We start from the raw sequence: 17011 nt of genomic DNA, 5'->3' as shown, positions 1-17011 counted from the left end.
CAGCCCCTTTATAGACTCTCAGTCCCCTCTGTCTCACACACCCCTGCCCCTGTACAGACTCTCAGCCCCTCTCACACCTCAGCTCTGTAGAGACTCAGATACCTCTCTCACATACACACCAGTCACTGTATTGGTTCTCAGTCCCCCTCTGCCTCACACCTAAGCACCTGTACAGTCTCTTACCCCCCCCCCCCCATCTCACACGCACACACCAGTCCCTGTATTGGTTCTCAGCCCCCCCCCTCTGCCTCACACCTAAGCCCCTATATAGTCTCTCACTCCCCCCTCTGTCTCACCCACCCCACCCTGTCTCACCCCCCCCCCCGTCTCACACACACTCCCCTCTGCCTCACACACACACTCCTGTCTCACCCCCCAGCCCCTATACAGACTTTCAGCCCTCCCCTCTGTATCACATGCCAGCCCATGCTCAGCCCTCCTCACATCCCAGCCCCTGTATAGAGACTCTCAGCCCCCTCTGTCTCACATACCCCAGCCCCTATCAGCCCCCCTCTCTCTCACATCCCCCCAATTATATACTGGTTCACAGTTCTCCTCTGCCCCACACCTAAGACCCTGTATAGAATATTAGTCCCCTCTGGGTCAAACATCAGCCCCTCTCTGTCTTACACCCAGCCCCTGTACAGACCCACAGCACCGCTGTCTCACATCCCAAGCCTCAGCCTGTACAGATACTTACTCAGCTCCCCTCTGTCTCGCACATAAACCCCTCCTCCTCCACTTAACCCCTCTCTCTCCGCATCCACAGCTCACCCTCTTAACCCCACAGTCCCCCACCTATAGGCGGTTAATGCTAGTTGTCACGCTTCCTTAAATCACATATATTACCTGGTAGTAGCTAGATCCAGTCCGGTTAAAGGACAGAAGAGGTGAGGTCACTGCAGTCACGTGGCTTCTGTGAGTTCACTGGTCCTTTTGCTGCAAGGGATCTAGCTGCTACTCGAGGATAAAGTACTGGAACTTCTGGAAGGAGGCTGTGTGTGTGAGGCAGAGGTATCCTCTTTATAATATTTATCTGTAAATAATGTACTGGTGAGGTATTTGTATATCAGGCAATTGGTATATCTATATAATATTCTATACCTGTAGATAAGGTACTAGGATTATTGAACAAAAGTATCAACCTTGGGACCCCTCCTCTTCTACCGGACGTGACGCTATGCATACAGCTTCTGCTGCACTGCATGCTGGGAGTAGGTTCGTGGTTTCCTGCTGAAGATCACTGGTACGAAAGCTGGCAATTGTATCCTGGGATTTATAGCACTTTCCCCTGTTTGTTTCCTGGGATGTGCTGACTCTCAGCTGCCTAACAACCAAGTCAGTAAATCAGATATAGACTGATGGGTGTCTTACGTGTGCAATGTTGTTTGTGTATAACAGTATTAGTGTGTGTAACTGTGTTTATACTGTGTGTGTGTGATAAATGTGTAGCTAATTGCGGGAGGAGCAGCACAATTCTACTGTTCTACATGATATGTAGCTCCATATAAGGTCTATAAACTATGTATTTTGTTCTTTATATTAGATAGCGGAGAAGTGCAGTACATATTAGATAGAGGGAATATTATATCTGTATGTTGGGTACTGGGAAGAGGGTTTGTGTTCACTTGTGCAGAGGGAACCTCTTTATAGTATATGTCTGTATATAAGGTATATGGAGGGGCTTTTTGTGATGCATAGTCAAAGGGCTATTATGATGTAAAATTACATAGTGACTCTGTAATGCTATTTCACCCACACACATAGGTAGAACGTCTCTACTAAGGTTTTGTAGAAGTTGGCTCTGTTTGAGTGAGATATATCTGTATAGAAGATACAGTGAGGGGTCTGTGTATATGTTAGGTAAAGTGAACTTCACATGTGTGTGTATATATATATATATATATATATATATATATTTGAAGAAGAAAAATAACATCAGACAGCTGTTCCAAATTAATAAGGTTATAATTGTACAATTAAACAGGATTACAACAACAAAATGACAACAAGTCACTTCACAGTAATACAGAGTGTGGCGCGCAGCATTAGATAGCAACAGTGTCTCTTTTTATAGCCCATGTGCTGTGCCTCAATCTTCACAATAAGCACCTTGTGGTCTTCTTCTTATCTTGTCCATACAAACTTTGGGTGTTACTGTAGCTGAAAATACTTTGCATATACAGCAGTTTCTGTACTAGCTGAACTGACAAAAATAAATGTAACTGTTTAAAAATATCACTTGTCCCTTATAACACATAGGAAAAATATATATACAGAATTAAAAATATTTTTCCTTAACAATATATATATATATATATATATATATATATATATATATATATATAGGGCTGGGAGATATGGGCAAAACAAAATTGCATTATATTTTTTTTTTTAAAAACGCAATTGCGATTTCATCGCAATTTTTTTTATAAATGACTATAACGCCTTCATTTTGCATTATAAAATTTATTTAACACTACATAATCTTAATGTACATGTTTCTCAATGCCCAATACACTCTTGGAGCATAAAAATACAAACCACAAAATAGTTAAAATAAAATTTGCTGCCTGTGATTAAATAGTAGCCACTAGCCAGTTATTAGGTCTTATGACACACAACATTGTCATGTTTTCTTGAACAAGAAGAAAAAATGGGGTTTATTTAGCAGCGCTAAAAAAGCTAGGAAATGATGATACCAATCTAATTTAAGTTTTATACAATCTTGTGTATTTAAATATTCTTATAACACATAAAAACAACAGCAAATGCTATTCCTAATTAATAAAGGGACGTCTCCCTTATACAACACTTATAAAAACAGACTAGAACCATATATTGATAAACCCTAGAATTCCAGGTATAAAGGAATTAATTCTCTAGATAACATATGGCAAGCAACAAATTTATAGGATAAATGGTGAATTGAATATTTAAAAGGCACAAATGTATCAATCCTAATATATTAAAAGCAAATAGATTCAGCGCTAATTTTCAAATTGATTCAACTGTAATTAGAAAGTGAGCGTAACAGCTTTGGTTCAACTGTGATTAGAAGTTGAGCATAACAGCTTTACAGTTCTTCAGTAACAAATACCGTTATAAAGTTACACAGTTACTTTCCTTGGACATATAATTGGCTCAGGTGTGCTGGATAGTTAAAAAGGCAAAAAACAGCAGTTTTTCTGATTTAGGTGCCAAAATAATCGTGGTTAATGGAAATGGTTAATTTAACATATGAATACCTTTATGTCGTTAAAGTTCAGTTTGCATGTTTTAAAAACCGTAGTGCAAATTAGTGTAGAGGTACCTTAATCTGTCCTGGTTGCAACCGCTGATAGTCTTCACTGTGAGGGATTCACAGACTGTTAGTTCCTGGTGCTTCTGATAAGTCACCTGACCTTCTCTTTGATTCAGAGGTCAGGGGTGATGATCCGTTCTGGTGATGTAGTTATCCTTTTTTTGTTTTCCTTTCTTCTTATAGCCCAAATATTGTTTTCATCTGGGTTCCCTCAGACTTCTTAAGGTTTGAAGAAATCTTTGGTCAGTGTTTAGCAGTAACACCGCATTCCCTGAAGTAACCAAAGGTAGATTTTAACTTGCAGGGTCAGGAGAAAAGTTTAAAGTTGCAGGGTCACACAGCAAATGAAGTTTAGTAGAGTGTAGCAGGTCCCATTCAACGCGTTTCACCCTTCTGGGCTTTATCAAGATAAAGATAAAGCCCAGAAGAGTGAAACGCGTTTAATGGGACCTGCTACACTCTACTAAACTTCATTTACTACTGTCACAAAGCTGTCTGACCCTGCAACTTTAAACTTTTCTCCTGACCCTGCAAGTTAAAATCTACCTTTGGTAACTTCAGGGAATACGGTGTTACTGCTAAACACTGACCAAAGATTTCTTCAAACCTTAAGAAGTCTGAGGGAACCCGAGATGAAAACAATATTTGGGCTATAAGAAGAAAGGAAAACAAAAAAAGGATAACTACATCACCAGAACGGATCATCACCCCTGACCTCTGAATCAAAGGGAAGGTCAGGTGACTTATCAGAAGCACCAGGAACTATCAGTCTGTGAGTCCCTCACAGTGAAGACTATCAGCAGTTGCAACCAGGACAGATTAAGGTACCTCTACACTAATTTGCACTACGGTTTTTAAAACATGCAAACTGAACTTTATAGACATCAAGGTATTCATATGTTAAATTAACCATTTCCATTAACCACGATTGTTTTGGCACCTAAATCAGAAAAACGGCTGTTTTTTGCCTTTTTAACTATCCAGCACACCTGAGCCAATTATATGTCCAAGGAAAGTAACTGTGTAACTTTATAACGGTATTTGTTACTGAAGAACTGTAAAGCTGTTATGCTCAACTTCTAATCACAGTTGAACCAAAGCTGTTACGCTCACTTTCTAATTACAGTTGAATCAATTTGAACATTAGCGCTGAATCTATTTGCTTTTAATATATTAGGATTGATACATTTGTGCCTTTTAAATATTCAATTCACCATTTATCCTATAAATTTGTTGCTTGCCATATGTTATCTAGAGAATTAATTCCTTTATACCTGGAATTCTAGGGTTTATCAATATATGGTTCTAGTCTGTTTTTATAAGTGTTGTATAAGGGAGACGTCCCTTTATTAATTAGGAATAGCATTTGCTGTTGTTTTTATGTGTTATAAGAATTTTTAAATAAACAAGATTGTATAAAACTTAAATTAGATTGGTATCATCATTTCCTAGCTTTTTTAGCGCTGCTAAATAAACCCCATTTTTTCTTCTTATCCACCATTTAGTTCTCTTTGAGGGAAGAACTTTTTTAGCAGCAGGAATCCACCTTTAGGCGCTCCTATCACACTACACATGTTTTCTTGAACAGTCATTCTAACTGTGGACAGTGGTATGATTAACAAATGAAGCAGTGTAAGCCACATACACACACACACACACACACACACACACACACACACATATATATATATATATATATATATAGATATAGATATAGATATATATATATATATATATATATATATATATATATATATATATATATATATATATATATATATATATAATATTTGTTTTCTTCTTTTTTAAACATTTTAATTTGACTGAAAATGAGCCCTGCTCCTGTCCAGGAATCCATTACAGGCATATAGCAGTAGGGGTGGGGGCTGCTCGTTTCAGAAATGCTGTGCCTTGCTGATATAAAATACATTGTAGATGCAGTTAAGTTAACCCAGCAGCTAATAGCAGAGGGGACTGCAGTTTTAGCCTTTTTGGGAGCCGTGGGGTTAACTGCATCTGCTATGTATTTAAGCCGTTTCTCAGAGAGCAGGATATTGTGTGGGAGGTTCCATAATGTTTACATACCCTAAGTTTCAGACTGCAGATGTCCCTAGGAGGAAATATAAGTAAGTGGCTTTCTCTGCTCTTCATTCCTGCATGGGCTCCTTTTAGATTTCTAGATTGATCGGCTGCTTCTCAGAACAGAAAGTGAAAGTAAAAGAGCCATTTTACAAATGTGTGCTAAAAGTAACCACTAGATGGAGCTAGTTTGCAAGAAATCACAAATAAATGAATGCATTACAGCCACTTCTAAAGGAATTTTTTATGTAGGAAAAAATTGCGACTCCTCGCGGGTTTAAAATCGCAGTGATTAATCACGTTTTTAATACCAAAATATCATGTATGAGCGGCTTACTCACCAGGGTCATAGGAAGCAGTAAGGAGTGTCAGATATACTGACCAGTTCTCACCCGGTTCTTGTATAGGGCTGAGTAGTCTTCAGTTAAGTGGCCGTAGAAGCAGTGAATCCGCCCGTCGGCTGGTTGTTGGTCTGGAGCAGGCCCGTAAGCAGGGAGGCACAAAGATGGCGGGTGTTCGCGCCTTATTTACAGTTTGCGCACCAAGGAGTCCCGGTCGAGTTATCCCCTGATCTTTAGGGGCCAGATGTTTCGGCACACACCGTAGTGCTGTCCGTGCCTTGAGAAGGTGTAGAGGGTGAGTATGGGCGCTCTCGGCAGAAGCCTCTCCAGGGTCGGTAAACAGGCAGGACTTTCGTTCAGATGCAGCCTCACCCGCTCAGAGAATGTTAGTAGAGGGTAGCTCCGGAGCGGATCCCCGGCCCTCCAGAGCGGTGCTGGCAAGAGGGGACTGGCGGCAGGTGATGTTTGTCGGAGGAGCAGGCTGCTACTCCGGAGCGGAGCCCCGACCCTCCGGAGTAGGGGGACAGTAATAGCCAGCAGTTGAGGTCCAAATCAGCTTGTGCCCGTCGAGTTCAGATCAGCTTGGGTGGTGGTAGTAGCGGGTGAGCTGTGTCCGGAGGTCCAGGTAAGTTTGAGTGGTAGTGGGGATGTCCAGGGTAGAGCTCCGATCTTCCAGGCTGAAGCTAATGGCGGCCTGTGCTCTCAGCAGTGGCACTGCTGGTAATCGGCTCCGTGGTCATTCTTAGGTCAAAGTGGCTAAAACAGGGCACCATACCAAGGTATAATGTCTCTCCACGACAGCTAACCACCCAGGTGGACTTTGAGGCCAAAATGTATACTTAGTATAGCTTTTTTTAGCTTATTTTAAACTATTAGTCTGAGGAGCTTGGCATACACACAATCACATCCATCCAGTACAGTGGCTAACTCCGCCCCCCTTAATCACATTTTTAAATTGCATATACGATTAATCGTGCAGCCCTAATAAATATAAATATATATATATATATATACCGTAGGCTCATCAAGTTTATTTTATTTAAAATGTTTAGTTTTATGTAATGAAATAACTTTGCAATATATTTTCATTCTTTATTTTGAACTTTTTTGTGTCGTCTGGTTCAGAAAATTAAGCAATTTCTAATTCTATGAACTTAGATGCACCCTGCTGACTTCTCAAGGCTATCTCAGCTACATATATGTCTCTAAGTGGCATTATCATATAACAACTGCACTTTATACTAACATTATGACTGTAGCTAGCCTTGTTGTCTCTAAATAAAGAAAATGGTGGGTGGAGTTTGGCTATTGAAAAATAACTGTTGTAAAAAAAGGATGTTAATGTTAGACTTGGCTGATATGTTATTCTATAGCAACACAACAGGAATATCCTTTAATTACAAGGTGTTTACTGTCCCTTTAAAGGGACATTATACACTCAAACATATGGGCTAATTAAATAAAGCATTAAAAGAAAATAAAAGTTTTTAATTAACATGTGTTATCTATTTTGCTGCTTAAAGTGAAGGTCACTTTTCATGTGAAAGTGCCCGGTTTTAAAAAAACTATTAAAAATGGGCACTTTCATTCATGAAAATTGACATAGCACCGTATTTTAAAAATTCTTACATTGTTCTTCTTTAACGCCGGATCGGCCTTCTGAAACGACGCCCCGCCTGCTTCTTCCTGGTTTACTTACCCAGCAATGACGAAACTGGCTTCCTCCAATCACAGCATTGCCTCATGCAATGATTACCCCGGGGGGAAGGCCGTGATTGGAGGATGTTGGAATCGTCATTGCTGACATATGAAGAGGCTTGCGACGGGCTGGTGAAGCACTGGAGCGGCTTCAAGAAGAAAAGGTAAGTATAGTTTTAAAAAACCCCGACTGAAATGTCAATTTTCAGGAATGAAAGTGCCCTTGTTTTTAATAGTTTTTTTAAAAAACAGGCACTTTCACATGGAAATTGACCTTCACTTTAAGGTCCTTAAAATTATGTTAAAGTTTGAAGTCCTCTGACTTCATGAGAATACGTTCGTAATACCCAGTAGCTACAGAACAAGACTTTTTACCACACTCCCTAAATAGTGTTTACAGACAGCCCTCCTGCTGGAGCGGTCTGTGTAATGTGCTTTGTGCAGTACTATGTTCAAAGGCAGAAACGATGCAGATATACACAGAATATACACAGAAGCTGCAGAATTCCACTTCCCTTTCCCCCTCCGGTTACCACAGATCTCCTCCAGTCTCTGCACAACCTAATTAAATGCTATGGTAACCGGGAAGGGGAAGGGAAGTGGAATTCCTGCAGCGTTAGAACGGACAGAAGGGAAAATATGCTGCTGAGTTTAGCAGCTTCTGTGTTTATCTGTGTCTGCTGATTTCACACAGTCCGTTCTAACGCTGCAGGAATTCCACTTCCCTTCCCCCTCCCGGTTACCACAGCATTTAATTAGGTTGTGCAGAGACTGGAGGAGATCTGTGGTAACCGGGAGGGGGAAAGGGAAGTGGAATTCTGCAGCTTCTGTGAATATCTGCATTGTTTCTGCATTTGAACATAGTACTGCACAAAGCACATTACACAGACCGCTCCAGCAAACACTATTTAGGGAGTGTGGAAAAAGCCTTGTTCTGTAGCTACTGGGTATTACAAACGTATTCTCATGAAGTCAGAGGACTTCAAACTTTAACATCATTTTAGGATCTTAAAGGGACATGAAACCCAATTTTTTTTCCTTTCATGGTTTAGATAGAGAATATAATTTTAAACAACTTTCTAATTTACTTCTATTATCTAATTTGTTTCATTCTCTTAGTATAATTTGTTGAAGGAGCAGCAATACACTAATGGTTTCTAACTGAATACATGTGTGAGCCAATCACAATCGACATGTATATGCAGCCAACAATCAACAGCTAGAACCTAGGTTCTGTGATGCTCCTGAGCTTACCTAGATAAACATTTCAGCAAAGGATAACAAGAGAAGGAAGTAAATTAAATAATAGAAGTTAATTGGAAAGTTGTTTAAAATTGTATTCTCTATCTGAATCATGAAAGAAATTTTGTAGGTTTCATGTCCCTTTAAGCAGCAAAATAAAACTCCAGGTGCCTTTAAACAATTTTGATGATGTGGAAAAATAATAAATGCAGTATAGTGTAAAACTATGCATGGGTACACAATGGAATTCCAGAGAATTATCACCAATTTTGACTTATATTTTCATTAATTATTTAATTAATGCAAACTAAAGTTGGTTTCTAAAAGTGCTAGGTCTAATGAAATGTCAGCATATAGTTTGTGTGGGTAACTCACAGAAGAAATAAACACAATGGAATTGATATTCAAAAACCATAAATGTAAATGGTTTGAAACAGCTTCAGCACAAGGTTGTCAAAGGATTAAAGGTTTGTAAATAGTAACAAAAAAAAAACAAAAAAAAACTATGTATTGTTAGAGAAGTTAAAGGGACGGTCTACTCCAGAATGTTTATTGTTTAAAAAGAAAGATAATCCCTTTATTACAAGTTCTCCCTAAGGGTGCTGCGGGAAGCCAGATATGGACCCGTTGCTTAGTGTGCCTAGAGCTTTATTACCCATTCCCCAGTTTTGCATAACCAGCATGGTTGTATTAATACACTTTTTACCTCTGCGATTACCTTGTATCTAAGCCTCTGCAGAATGCCCCCTTATTCCAGTTGTTTTGACAGACATGCATTTTAGCCAATCAGTGCTTACTCCTAGGTAACTCCATGTGCACAATGTTATCTATATGGCACAAATGAACTAACCCCCTCTAGCTGTGAAAAACTGCCAAAATGCTCAGCGATAAGAGGCGGCCTTCAAGGGCTTAGAAATTAGTATATGACCTTACCTAGGATTAGCTTAGAACAAAGCAAAATTGATGATAAAAGTAAATTGGATGTCCTATCTGAATCATGAAAGTTTAATTTTGACTAGACTGCCCCTTTAATGTATACCCCTTATGACAACGAACTGTACATGAGACTGTCTCTCTCTCTCTGTGTTTAGGCTCCTGTTACTGTGAAGATCACGTACAATAGACGTCACTGTGTTTGCCAGTAAAGGGGACAACATTATAAGAATATCTGACAAATTCATTTGTGCTGAACAAGACAATGTCTGACAAGAACCAAACCTCAGACCTTCCTGATGCACACAGAGGTAAGCGGGATGTCACATGTATGTCACCTGGTTTTGTCATCACAATGGGATAATATTTACATTAACTAACCAGAAACCTCAGTGATCTGTTTGTCTTAAAGGTACATAGGGGTTGATAGTATATTGCCCCAAGGCAGAACATGCTGTGATGTGAGATGTCATTGCAGAAAATGCAGCATGTCTGCAGGAAGAATGGGACACATGCAGGAACTGTTGGCTCTTTTGCTTTGCAGCGCTGCTCTTCATCAGGCTGTTGTCTTCAAACTGCACTGTGCTCTGGCTGCACTGTGTAAGTTTTCCTTAACAAAGTGCACCCAGAACAAAGTGCTGTTTGAAGAGAACAGTCAAATATGGAGCATCGCTGCAAAGCAGCAGTGCATATAATATTATTATTGACTGACTCAAGACATAAAAACAACACTTTTTTTTTCTCTGCAGCTAATGTGCAATGTACTATATTATAAAACTTTAAAAAATGCTTTATTCTCCAGTTACTCAACACATTGCAATTGAGCTGGTGCTTTACTGTAACTGCTTAAAGGGACACTGAAGCCAATTTTTTTCTTTTGTAATTCAGAAAGAGCATGCAATTTTAAGCAACTTTCTAATTTACTCCTATTATCAATTTTTCTTCGTTTTCTTGCTATCATTATTTGAAAAAGAAGGCATCTAAGCTTTTTTTTTGGTTTCAGTATTCTGGACAGCACTTTTTTATTGGTGGATGAATTTATCCACCAATCAGCAAGGACAACCCAGGTTGTTCACCAAAAATGGGCCGGCATCTAAACTTACATTCTTGCATTTCAAATAAAGATACCAAGAGAATGAAGAAAATTTGCTAATAGGAGTAAATTAGAAAGTTGCTTAAAAATTCATGCCCAATCTGTATCACGAAAGAAAAATTTTGGGTACAGTGTCCCTTTAACCCCTTAACGACCAAGGACGTACGCCACACGTCCTCAAAAAAAATACAGTTAATGACCGAGGACATGTGGCGTACGTCCTTGGTCTGGAAAGCAGCTGGAAGCGATCCTGCTCGCTTCCAGCTGCTTTCCGGTTATTGCAGTGATGCCTCAACATAGAGGCATCCTGCAATAACCCCCCTTGGCCATCCGATGCAGAGAGAGCCACTCTGTGGCCCTCTCTGTACCGGACATCGATGGCCGGTTTCGTTGGTGGGTGGGAGCCAGTCTGGGAGGCGGGTGGGCGGCCATCGATGGGCCGTATGATGTGGAGGGGGGCGGGATCGTGGGCGGGAACGCCGGGTGCGCGCGCGGGCGCGCGCGGTGGTAGGAAGCGGGTGGGAACCGCTACACTACAGAAAAATGATGGGAGAAAAGTGGCAGTGATTGCCAAATATATTTACATATATGTCGATCTAAGAGATCTGGGAGGGGTGGTGGGTTGGTCTTTTGGGGGGGGCAAGCTACACTACAGAAAATTATTTAAAAAAAATAATAAAAACATATTTTACTATAAACTGGGTACTGGCAGACAGCTGCCAGTACCAAAGATGGCTACTAATAAGTTAGAGGGGGATGGGTAAAGAGCTGTTTGGGGGGTATCAGGGAGGTTGGGGGCTAAGGGGGGATCCTCCAGAGCAGCATATGTAAATATGCCTTTTTTTTAATTTATTTTTTATCAAGGATAGCTTTTTTTTTTAGTACTGGCAGACTTTCTGCCAGTACTTAACATGGCGGGGACAATTGTGGGGTGGGGGAGGGAAGAGAGCTGTTTGGGAGGGATCAGGGGGTGTAATGTGTCAGGTGGGAGGCTGATCTCTACACTAAAGCTAAAATTAACCCTGCAAGCTCCCTACATGCTACCTAATTAACCCCTTCACTACTAGCCATAATACACGTGTGATGCGCAGCGGCATTTAGCGGCCTTCTAATTACCAAAAAGCAACGCCAAAGCCATGTATGTCTGCTATTTCTCAACAAAGGGGATCCCAGAGAAGCATTTACAACCATTTGTGCCATAATTGCACAAGCTGTTTGTAAATGATTTCAGTGAGAAACCTAAAATTTTGAAAAATTTTACTTTTTTTTTTATTTAATCGCATTTGGCGTTGAAATGGTGGCATGAAATATACCAAAATGGGCCTAGATCAATACTTAGGGTTGTCTACTACACTACAATAAAGCTAAAATTAACCCTACAAGCTCCCTACATGCTCCCTAATTAACCCCTTCATTGCTGGGCATAATACACGTGTGGTGCGCAGTGGCATTTAGCGGCCTTCTAATTACCAAAAAGCAACACCAAATCCATATATGTCTGCTATTTATGAAAAAAGGGGATTCCAGAGAAGCATTTACAACCATTTGTGCCATAATTGCACGAGCTGTTTGTAAATAAATTCAGTGAGAAACCTAAAGTTTGTAACAAAATGTGTGAAAAAGTGAACAATTTTTTTTATTTGATCGCATTTGGCGGTGAAAAGGTGGCATGAAATATACCAAAATGGGCCTAGATCAATACTTTGGGATGTCTTCTAATAAAAAAATATATACATGTCAAGGGATATTCAGGGATTCCTGGAAGATATCAGTGTTCCAATGTAACTAGCGCTAAGTTTGAAAAAAGTGGTTTGGAAATAGCAAAGTGCTTCTTGTATTTATTGCCCTATAACTTGCAAAGAACATGTAAACATTGGGTATTTCTAAACTCAGGACAAAATTTGGAAACTATTTAGCATGAGTGTTTTTTGGTGGTTGCAGATGTGTAACAGATTTTGGGGGTCAAAGTTAGAAAAAGTGTGTTTTTTTCCTCATATTTTATATTTTTTTTATAGTAAATTATAAGATATGATGAAAATAATGGTATCTTTAGAAAGTCCATCCACCAGCATAAATCCAAAGGGTCCTTGAGAGAGCCTGTTGGTTAGTATCTGAAAGGACAAAGAATACACACACGCATAGCCCAGTACCGTTTGGACCAAAGAGGTATGTGACTAATAAGTTGCACTTACAGGAGACAAAGCAGCTCCAGGTGCAGTACCAGCAAACTGGGACCTCTCAGCCGCCCAGTGGACTGTATCACCACGAAGCAGGACAGTAGCAATCCCAAGCGAAATGCCCGAATGGCCAGCAAAAATTGATAATGATGTATGGTGACAAGAACCATACAACAGCATACAAAGTGTATATTTAAAAAACTTTATTTTAAAAAAGTGACGTGTTTCTCAGCCACCTATGGGCTGTTTCATCAGGCTATAAAACAACATTGCAACACACTTGCTATATAACAGGAAATGATAAAAGCACAATGATCTGATAGGTCAACCAATTAATACAATTAAAAACCTTCCACCTGTGTTTGTTAATTGGTAGTTAGTTGATATGGTAACCTCAGTATACAAACCTAACATGTAATACATAAAATATTAAAAATACAAATCGAATCAATACATGTATAAACTAAAATGCACATCAAATCCTATATTAAGAGCCCAAACAAAAATATATACCATATAATATAAAACATTTAAAATGATCAGTATTTCAGTAATTATCACATTTGGTAAATAGTGCGTCCAAAAACCTACAAACAAACATCAGCAGGGTCTTATATATACTAAAAATAGTTTCTTAATTCACTCTTTTTAGGCAGTAGCACACTATAGCTGAAACTCGATGCAGATACCAATGTAATAATACTGGTTGCTTAGTCCTAAAGATATAACTCTTATCAAGACGGTCTTATATTAGCATTTAAGCTTTAACATAGTGGTAGAGGGACCCTATGCTCTTACGTGAGGGCTGGGTCTCATCGGCGATCATGATCGCATACATTTAGTTTAGAAACTAAGGGCCATATTGTGGATAACATGTTCTTTTCTTTTGGGCCTATCACAATGGGATTGAACATATATGTCACCCTTTGTAGAGTTATGGGTTATTTTGTAGTTCTGGGCTTTTTCACTATCCCTCTGTGATTAGATCTAAGATACACACCTCATTCGGTAACACAGGAGGGCGGGTCATTATGGCGATCACGGTAACAAACATTTAGTTATTAGAATTCATGGGCCTCACTGAAAACAATGTATCCTTTTCAATGATTATAATAGGAATGAATATATATATAAGCATAGGTCCCTCTCCCACTATGTTAAAGCTTAAATGCTAATATAAGACCGTCTTGATAAGAGTTATATCTTTAGGACTAAGCGACTATTATTATTACATTGGTATCTGCATCGAGTTTCAGCTATAGTGTGCTACTGCCTAAAAAGAGTGAATTAAGAAACTATGTTTAGTATATATAAGACCCTGCTGATATGTTTGTGGGTTTTTGGATGCACTATTTACCAAATTTGATTATTACTGAAATACTGATCATTTTAACTGTTATATATTATATTGTATATATTTTTGTTTGGGCTCTTAATATATGATTTGATGTTCATTTTAGTTTATACATGTATTGATTCGATTTGTATTTTTAATATTTTATGTATTACATGTTAGGTTTGTATACTGAGGTTACCATATCAACTAACTACCAATTTACAAACACAGGTGTAGGTTTTTAATTGTATTAATTGGTTGACCTATCAGATCATTGTGCTTTTATCATTTCCTGTTATATAGCAAGTGTGTTGCAATGTTGTTTTATAGCCTGATGAAACAGCCCATAGGTGGCTGAGAAACGCGTCACTTTTTTTTAAAATAAAGTTTTTTAAATATACACTTGCTGTTGTATGGTTCTTGTCACCATACATTATTATCACTTTTTGCTTGCCATTCGGGCATTTCGCTTGGGATTGCTATTGTCCTGCTTCGTGGTGATACAGTCCACTGGCGGCTGAGAGGTCCCAGTTTGCTGGTACTGCACCCTGGAGGTGCTTTGTCTCCTGTAAGTGCAACTTATTAGTCCCATACCTCTTTTGGTCCAAACGGTCCAAAACCGTATTCTTTGTCCTTTCAGATACTAACCAACAGCTCTCTCATGGACCCTTTGGATTTATGCTGGTGGAGATCAGGTGAGCTGGACCACTGCTTAGTTCCAGCCCTGCTACAATAGCACCCATATGGGTGCGCCCCTGCTTGTGAGTATGCTCCATTTTCTGCACTTGCTTTTTTTACATGCTCTGGCAATACTAGGCCATGTTGGCGCTTCTGTTCCTCTTTTTATTTGCAGACTACGATTTCATCAGGACTGACCGTCCTATGACATAGAGCAGCCACTTCAATTTTGGATTATCCTTTTTGTTTTTTGGCTCTATGGACAATTCTCCTTCTTTTTTTTTATTGTTGTGTATATATATGACTATTTTTTCTGCTTTTGTTTCTGTGTTATGGTGATATAACCATTCTATAATTGAATAATAATTTTTGGTATTAGGGTCTTATAGTGGCCAGGAGGCGCCCCCTATGGGTGTGGGATACGTTTGGGTACACCACACTCTTTGCATTTGTCCATGCACAGCCAGGATTGGACTGAAGGGTTCGGCATGTATTCAGAATCTTTAACTTTCTGACTTCCGTCAAAAGATCTTCAATGAATAGAGAGTCGATTAGAGTTCCCAGAAAGGAACCCTTGTCCCGTGGAAGTAGTGAGCTCTTTTCTAGATTCACCTTCCACCCGTGAGTCCTTAGAAAAGGACAGAACAATGTCGGTATGAGACTTCGTTAGCTGATAAGACGACGCCTGGATCAGAATATCGTCCAGATAAGGCGCCACTGCTATGCCCCGCGGCCTGAGAACCGCCAGCAGAGATCCCAGAACCTTTGTAAAGATTCTGGGCGCCATGGCCAGACCGAAAGGAAGAGCCACGGAAATTAAAATGTTTGTCCAGAAAGGCAAACGGAGGAAACTAGAGATGATCTTTGTGGATAGGAACATGTAGATTATGCATCCTTCAGATTCACGGTAGTCAGAAATTGACCCTCCTGATCAATGGAAGAATGGAACGGATAGTTTTCATCTTAAAGGATGGAACTCTGAGGAACTTGTTTAGACTTTTGAGGTCTAGAATAGGTCGAACGTTCCCTCTTTTTTGGAAACTACAAAAAGATTTGATTAAAACCCCTGACCCTGTTCCAGTATTGGAACAGGGACATATTACTCCCATGAAGCAAGGTCTCCTACACAATGTAAGAACGCCTCTCTTTTTATCTGGTTTGCATATAATCTTGAAAAGAAGAAACCTCCCCTGGCGGAAGAGTTTCTGAACTCCAACTGATATCCCTGAGACACAATTTCCAGTGTCCAGGGATCCTGAAACATCTCTTATCAGAGCCTCGGACGAAGAGAGAGTGAGTCTGTCCCCCACCATATCCGGTCCCGGATCGGGGGCCGACCCTTCATGCTGACTTTGTTAGCAGCAGCAGGCTTCTTGGATTGTTTACCCTTGTTCCAGGACTGGTTGGGTCTCCAAGTGGACTTGGTTTGTGAATAATTCCCTTCCTGTTTAGAGGAAGAGGGAACTCCCTTGAAATTTCGAAAGGCACGAAAAATTACTCTGTCGCCCTCTTTGTTTGGACTTTTTATCCTGAGGGAGGAGATGACCCCTTTCCTCCCGTTATGTCAGAAATGATCTCTTCAAGTCAGGCCCGAATAGGGTTTTTTTCCCCTTGTAAGGAATAGTCAAAAGCTTAGATTTGGATGACACATCCGCAGACCCAGATTTTAACCATAAAGCTCTGCGTGCTAAGCATGGTTAAAACCTGAACTCTCTAGCCGCCAATTTAATAATCTGCAGGGAAGCATCCATAATACACAAACTTAGCTAACTTAAGAGCTTTAATTCCGATCATGTATCTCTTCAAAGGAGTCTCAGTCTTAAAAAGACTCTTTCAGAGCATCAAACAATAAGCAGCCGCAGTGGTGACTGTAGACAATGCAAGCCGTTGGTTGTAACAGGAATCCCTGATGAACGTAGAGTTTCTTAAGGAGACCCTCCAATTTCTTATCCATAGGGTCCTTAAACACACAACTATCCTCAATAGGAATAGTAGTCGCATTGGCCATAGTAGACACAGCCCTTCAACTTTAGGGGACCGTCTGCCAAGAAACTCTAATAGCATCGGCTATAGGATACATTTTTTTAAAAACTGGAGAAGGAGAGAAGAGGAATACCTGGTCTCTCCCAT

At 39.9% G+C, this 17011-nt stretch overlaps 1 protein-coding gene across 1 annotated transcript in view; it reads right to left on the bottom strand.

Annotated features, from left to right (window-relative positions):
* Positions 1-1183, bottom strand: part of LOC128643721 (gastrula zinc finger protein XlCGF26.1-like) — a 132219-nt gene extending 131036 nt beyond the window's left edge. The window contains exons 1-2 of the mRNA XM_053696548.1: positions 1105-1183; positions 850-1036 (exon numbers count right to left, since the gene is read on the bottom strand). The gene's annotated coding sequence lies outside the window, so the exon portion shown is untranslated. The remainder of the gene's footprint in view (positions 1-849; positions 1037-1104) is intronic.
* Positions 1184-17011: the final 15828 nt, after the last annotated feature.

The sequence above is a fragment of the Bombina bombina genome, unplaced genomic scaffold (genome assembly GCF_027579735.1).
Source record: "Bombina bombina isolate aBomBom1 unplaced genomic scaffold, aBomBom1.pri scaffold_307, whole genome shotgun sequence".
NCBI lineage: Eukaryota > Metazoa > Chordata > Amphibia > Anura > Bombinatoridae > Bombina > Bombina bombina.
This window is presented reverse-complemented; position numbering and strand designations above follow the sequence as displayed.